The following is a 7,032-nucleotide window of genomic DNA, read 5'->3' on the forward strand; positions in this document are numbered from 1 at the left end:
TTAAAGAGACAAGTATAATTAATTATAATTTGCACTTACAAATTGCATAAATAATATTACAGTGTTTCCCACAGACTTGCACTCTATTTGTGGCGGCATATATATGCAAACTCATTCTCTGCCAGCAGGAGGCGCTGTTGGAGTGATAGAGATCGAGGTTTCCCCCGTAACCCTGTACACAAAGCAGCGCTCCACTCACAAATGCTGCTTTATCAGACACTACATGCAAGAAGAAATTAAAATGACATCCAAAATTTACTGAAGACAGCCGGTTTTCCTCAGAAATACAGTGATATAAAAACACCCGCACCGGGTTTTGATTTTGAAACGTGCAGTGCTCATGTTTATTCAACATGTGCTAGCATGTTCCTCTCTTTAAAAAGTCAACCTGTTCTGTGAGTTAGTGGAGAACAGCAGCTAGAGGCTAATTTGGCTAATTTAGTAACATTAACGTTAGTTAAGCTGATGGAAGCTCACCTGTTGTTAGCACCACTACGACGGCAATCACAAGACTCCACCTCCGATGCAGATGACATGACCACGAACTTGAAAATAACATACAAAATATGTTATTAACTGGTGTTTCTTCACTCAGTTTTCCTCAGTAGGTTGTTAGCTCGCTGTTTTATGTTAACGTTACGTCTGTCACTGAATTTAGGGACCGTCTCTAAAGTTACATACGACATTGGTACACACTTTCTGACTTAAATAGCATTTGAAGAGAATTACCTTACTTGCGATAAAGAGGCAGAGTAGAGAAGATAACTTACTATGCTTCTCTTTGTTCAACTAAGTTAGTTAACTTCGGCTAACTGACATTATTAACTTACCAGTTGATGTTATCATCGATACTATGGCATTCACAAGAGGAGGATCCAAAATACACCTCCGACGTTGCCGACTACATCCAGACTAGAAATCTGAAAATAAAAAACAAAAGCGGTACTATAAAATACTGTTTAAAATCTCCACTGAAACAGTGGTTTGCCTGATGCACTTTACCTCAGTATTTCACGTTAATTCGCTGTTAAGGTTAAATAAAGACTGCCAGAGGAGCTAACTTGGCATTAAAGGGCAGCAGAACGTACAAACGTGTTTCTCGGTTTAACTAAGGTTTATTTCGAGCAATATAGGTGACCTTAACTTACTCAGCAGTCGATGTTATCAGCCTTTTGGCCTTTTCGTCTGTCAGAAAAAAAGGCTCCAAATCCCAACATGAAAAATGACACGATGAATAAAGTTAGTTTGCTGTTAACAAGTGAAAACATCTTAAAATATCGCAGTTTTGCATAAAACAGAAAAAATATACTAACCTTTTGTCGAGTTAACGGTGCATTTTTCTTTTGTCCTTTTACAGCCACTTCCACCAAACAGTCAAAAAAGAACTCCCTAGCCCATTGGTCAGTTTTCGCGGGCAAGTTCACTACTGCAAATTGATTTACAGTAGTGAGGAAATACAGTAGTGACCGTATATTTTCCCATAATCCTTTGCTGTTTACAGTAAAATACTGTATACACATTTTACAGTATCTTACTGTACATATTACAGTAAAATACTGTTCAAATTACAAAAATCGGTTACAGTGGGGGGCAGACACAAGACAGCATGAAAAAAGAACTCCATGCAAGATGTTTTCTCTGCCCAATTAATGAAAAAGATTATGCTGAGACAGCCAGCGACGATCCAGGATGATGCAAGGTAGTCAAACAGGAAAAACACTAGATCCTCCCTGTGGTTGCCTGATAATGAACCTCCCCGGAGCTGTGATGTGATCACAGCTCACAAACATCAAGGGCATGGGTGGTGACTTGAATGGGAACACTATTCTTGATCACCCACTTAGCACCTATGAAATTCCCCTATGCTTCTGAGTCAATAAGCACTCACCAGGACTCCCCTGGTTACTGATGAGCGAGGGATTTACTGGACAGGGAGAAGCTTGGACACAAACCCTTGGAAAGATGATGCTCATTGTCCTCCATAGTCAGGTGCAACCTGCCCACCTGTATGGGGTTGGACTTGGCTGGAACTTCCATAACTCAGAAAGCAAAGAGCAGCTCAGAGCAATCAGCTTACAACCTGATGGAAGGACTTTGGACTCTGTGCCGCAAATCCATGCAATGGTCCAGGCGAATGGCATAGAGAACCAGATCATTGGCACTAAAAACGAGGAGCCTCATTGCCAAAGACAGTTCTGTCAAAGACCTTGATATTCATGATCATGCAAACGTGGAAATCAGCACAATACAAAGCTTCTGACCCCACACAGCAGCACCTCAGTCAGCAGCTGTCACCAGCTGGCACCTTGAAGCTCGACCGCCAAACAAATGAGGGATCCCTCTGGGTCCATACTGGCCAAAATGTGATGTCAAGATCTGTTTGGGAGAGGATCCAAAAGTAGAGAAAAACGTTATTAACAGTCGGTAAACATAAAAAAAACTGGTGGAGTCCTAAGCCAAACTCCAACCGGCTGGGTAGAGGAATGAAAAAGAGTCAGGATCAGGCGAGGGTCAAAGCCAGAGAGACAGTCTGATCAAACCCAAAAGATGACTCGTTTTCTAGGTCAGAGGCAGACAGAGGTCAAAACCAGGAAACAGTCCACTTCGACTAGATCAGAGATCTGAGCCAGAATTAGTACCAGGACAATGTAGATGATCAAACTAGGAGAAGTCAGGTAACCAGGATTCCTCTGGCAAAACTAGGCAGAGACACAGCATGAAAATGGAATTGTCAAGACAAGATAAAATATATCAATTGAGCACCTTGAGCACAAGTCTTGTAAAGTCAAATTAAACTATATAACTCTCAAGCCTATTACCTTGCTTAATGTGTAATTATATACCATCACACATTAAAATGTCTTTATTTAGCTTAAGATGGCACAATGCAATTACAGAATTACCCTTGTATTGCAGGTTATGACAACTGTTGCTGTAGTGCATCTGTGGTTTTTACACATGCATACTCATATGATTTCTGATAGGGAAAGTGAGGAAAGGTTATTACTAACGGTAGCACAGAAACACAAAGAGAGAGAAAGAGAGAGAGAGAGAGAGAAAGAAAGAGAGAGAGAGAGAGAGAGAGAGAGGGAGAGTTTTGTTGCTTGACAAATGAGGTTCATTTCACTTTTAGCTCTAGAACGCTGACAGTTGCATATGCCCGATGCTTGCTAAACGAAAAGTCAGTCGCTAGTATTGTACTGAAAATTATGGACACTAAATTGAAAAATACAGCGACACCATTGTCCTTGAAGCAGTTTCACATCTCTGAGGATTATGGGTTTATTCTTCCGGAGCCTCTGGTAGGTCATCACACTTACTGTATAAGATTGTGTTAGCTGCATCACATAATTTTTTTTAAATACATTTTTTTTGTTTTTTAAACATGTAATAAGAATGTATTATATTGGTGTTTTATGCAATGTACAATATTATTAATATAATATAATATAATACAACTAATATTAGTACAATATTAGTTTAATGTAATGTACAATATACATTTGGCTTTTCCTTACCTGTTCATTCAACTGGTAAGGAAAAGTCAAATTTATGACAAAGAAGCAATTTATTGCTCTCAGGTAAAGCTACAGTTTGTTTCATTACTTGTTAGTAACACACTGAGAGTGTCCAAGTTACTGTGCTGGTGAGAATGTTTTAAACTATTAATTTGCACTCATATACAGTCAGTATATTCAGACACAGTAAGACTGATTGTTTGTATATGAAAGCATTAGACTTCGACACTGTTTGCTTTCTGAGTGACCTTTATCTATTTGCTTTAATGGTAAATAGGTCAATACAAATCTTTGATCCCCAAAGACGCAGTTTCATCATTTCAGCAGTGCACATTCAAGAAAGCTGACAGATGGTGATCTTAGAAAACTATCTAGACCAATTTAGTAGGATTTCAATGTAAATTTTGTGACAAGTACAGTTAATTTTTTAGCTTCAAAGGTAGTGAATTGTTAACTTCGACTCACATTTAGTATCTGGGATCATGCTTCTCTTTCAATGATTGGTGTAAAACTATTAAATCACCTCAAGATACACCTGTGGACTGTGTACTCGGTTGTATTTAACTCTTTGGCTGAGAAAAAGCATAAATGTATGGATATATGATTTATGATTTGACGTAAACTGAATATACAGAATGCGTAGGATTTTCTTACGTGAAAGCACATTTGCATAGCAGTAAATGTAATGAAAAATGATCAAGAATATATATTACATTACATGTTACTGTGTTATGGACTCATATCTACATTGTGTTTCAGAAAGACCTTCCGGTGTACTACAAGCCCTGGATGGACATTGCCAGAAATGTGCCAGAACTCATCTCTTCCCATTCTTTGCGCCTCCGAATTCATGATGTATGATCTTTCATATTAAGTACACAGTCATGAAAGAGTCTTACCTACACAGAGAAAGAGTAATAAGCAACACAATAACATTTTGCATTTCCATTCAGAATATAACCATTCTTTTCTGTTTTGTGCTGTTGTTACAGTATATAATAGTTCATTATATATTAATTTAATTGAACAATATAATTTTACTTTCATTTTCCTTTCTGCCTTTCTTTCCTTTAAGTTTCTTTACAGGAACTACAAAGCCTAGATGGGGATTTTATTGTTTAACCCTTTCAGACTCAAATTATATTCCAGTTACACAAAAATATGATTTTTTATATTTTTTTATGATATCCTTTAATTATAAATTAAAATCAATAAAATTGAAATGTAATTAATTATAGTTACAATATTTTAATGGTTATTTTTCATGTTATTTCTAATTGTTTCTGAACAGTTGCAACATCCATAATCCATTTTTTAAGAAATGTAATTGATAGAATTATTCATTTTGAATTTCATTGACGGAAGCAGATAACTCAACAAGTTAAACTGTGTAAGATTAATGTGTACTTACTAATGTCACCTTTTTGCTTTATTTTAAAACAAAGTATTATCTAAATAGTTTTAAACAAGTATAAACTCAACATTGTAAACCACATGTTGATGTAAGTTGTGGCTAGTGCTTCTGAAGCATTGATCTGTCATTCATGGTGACTGTTCTTGCTTCCTGAAAGGAACTTGGAGTTGTTGCTGACATTGCCTGGTGGGGAAAGTGTCAGAGGATTTTTTTCTGGTGACACTGCTGGTGGAGCTGGCAGCTGTTCCTGGCCTGAAGGTCTGACACCTTTACAAATGCCACAGTTCAGAGCACAGAAGCTATAATAGCCAAGAATTTGTTTTCATATGCTAGTATTTATTGCATTACCAATTGGTGTACCATGCAATGTGAATACGCACTGAAAAAAAAAAAACTTTGAAACAATCATTTAGAAATTGCTAGTAAATTTCACAAATTACAAAGAAATGGCAAGTAACACATTGAATCAGACATGACATTTTGAAGTAGAAAGACTGAAATAGCACTGTCTTGAACTCCAATAAATTTTGTTTTATTTACTTTGAAAATCACTTTACAGTGTGGTATTACCATCTGATTACATTACTGTACCGTGGTAATACTAGCTGTTTCTTTTTTCACAGTCTATCCTTGATGTCATCAATGGCATCCATTATAATGAGGTTGCTATGGTCACCAAAGCTCTGGATCTTGTCAGTCAGGCCATAGACAGCATGAAACAGGCCTTTAAACTAATGCATGGTAATACTTTCAAGTGAAAATAATCAACTTCTATTCAAATGGTTTTAATAATTCAAGTGGCAAATAAATGTTCACCATTTCAGAATATGTAGATCCCTCCATATTCTATGGCATTATGAGGATCTATCTGTCTGGGTAAGTCATACTGTAGGTTTAATTGCTTTTTTGAATTTTCTTCAGAGTTATTTTGACTCTATAAAATGTTCTTCTGCATGTGGGTGTTAGATGGAAAGATAACCCATCAATGCCAGAAGGTCTCGTGTACGAGGAAGTTCAGGAGAAGCCAATGGAGTTTTCAGGTGGTAGTGCTGCTCAGAGTAGTACCTTACACTGCTTTGATGAGCTGCTGGGAGTCCAACATGAAGGAAGCAGCGGTAAGAGAACTATCATTAATTGTTCTTGTGATTAGATCATTCCTGATTTAAATTTTGGGATTGCAATTACAGTAATGATTATGCTGGATAACATCAGGTGTTGCACAAACTTGTGGAGTCCATTATTAAAGAACCAGGGGATAATTTCATTTGCAACATAACTTTTTCAAGGCTTTTTAAACCCCAGAGGCCTATAAAGGGGTGCTTATAAAAGGATTTTACAAAATCTATTTAAATTCTATTTGTGGTGGTTCGGTATCTGTTTAGGATGCCTCATGTACGCTTGCCGGTGGAGGTGTTCCAGGCATGTCCAACTTGGGGGAGACCCCGGGGCAGACCCAGGACATGCTGGAGGGATTATATCTCTCGGCTGGCCTGGGAACACCTTGGGATTCCTCAGGATGAACTGGTGTACATGGCCAGGGAAAAGGACATATGGGTGTCCTTACTCAGCCTACTGTCACCAAGACCTGGTCCTGGGGATGGATGGATGGATGGATATTTTTAAGCCTACCAAAGTTATTGCATTAACTTAAAAATAATTTATATATAAAAATTAATATTTTATAGAAAATAATATAAAAAATATATAAATAATCTTTAATGCAATTGCATTTAAAATGTATTTCTGTCATGACAACTCTCGGAGGGATTGGCATGGTAATGTACATGACAATGTTAATGTTTTTGGTCTTTGCGGAATAGATCTGCTACTTGCTACTGCCGATACATCCACAACATGCTGCAGTAAACATGTAAGAAATACTGCTGCTGCACATATAACACATATGAATAACCCCCATATAGCATACATGAATCACCCCGTAGCAGATCTATACAGGTGGAGCTGGGGAAGGTGGAGGGTTTCTGAAGTGCGCTGCCAACTGCAACAGCAAACAAAAGCCAGGCATTTGAATGCTGAGCAGCGAGCTCATTGGCTACCGATACAGGAGAGAACCAATCAGCTGCCATGTGACAATGATGT

General features: G+C 37.6%; 1 long non-coding RNA gene and 1 pseudogene across 1 annotated transcript in view; one reads left to right on the plus strand and one right to left on the minus strand.

Annotated features, from left to right (window-relative positions):
• Nucleotides 1-1,204, minus strand: part of LOC107678396 (uncharacterized) — a 4,966-nt gene extending 3,762 nt beyond the window's left edge. The window contains exons 1-3 of the long non-coding RNA XR_001632933.1: nucleotides 1,149-1,204; nucleotides 831-920; nucleotides 478-545 (exon numbers count right to left, since the gene is read on the minus strand). This is a non-coding gene — a long non-coding RNA (uncharacterized LOC107678396). The remainder of the gene's footprint in view (nucleotides 1-477; nucleotides 546-830; nucleotides 921-1,148) is intronic.
• A 3,808-nt stretch (nucleotides 1,205-5,012) lies between these two features.
• LOC107678375 (indoleamine 2,3-dioxygenase 2-like) lies at nucleotides 5,013-6,122 on the plus strand (annotated as a pseudogene).
• The last annotated feature ends 910 nt before the right edge of the window (nucleotides 6,123-7,032 follow it).

Source organism: Sinocyclocheilus anshuiensis, unplaced genomic scaffold (assembly GCF_001515605.1).
Source record: "Sinocyclocheilus anshuiensis isolate Anshui unplaced genomic scaffold, SAMN03320099.WGS_v1.1 scaffold112, whole genome shotgun sequence".
Lineage (NCBI taxonomy): Eukaryota > Metazoa > Chordata > Actinopteri > Cypriniformes > Cyprinidae > Sinocyclocheilus > Sinocyclocheilus anshuiensis.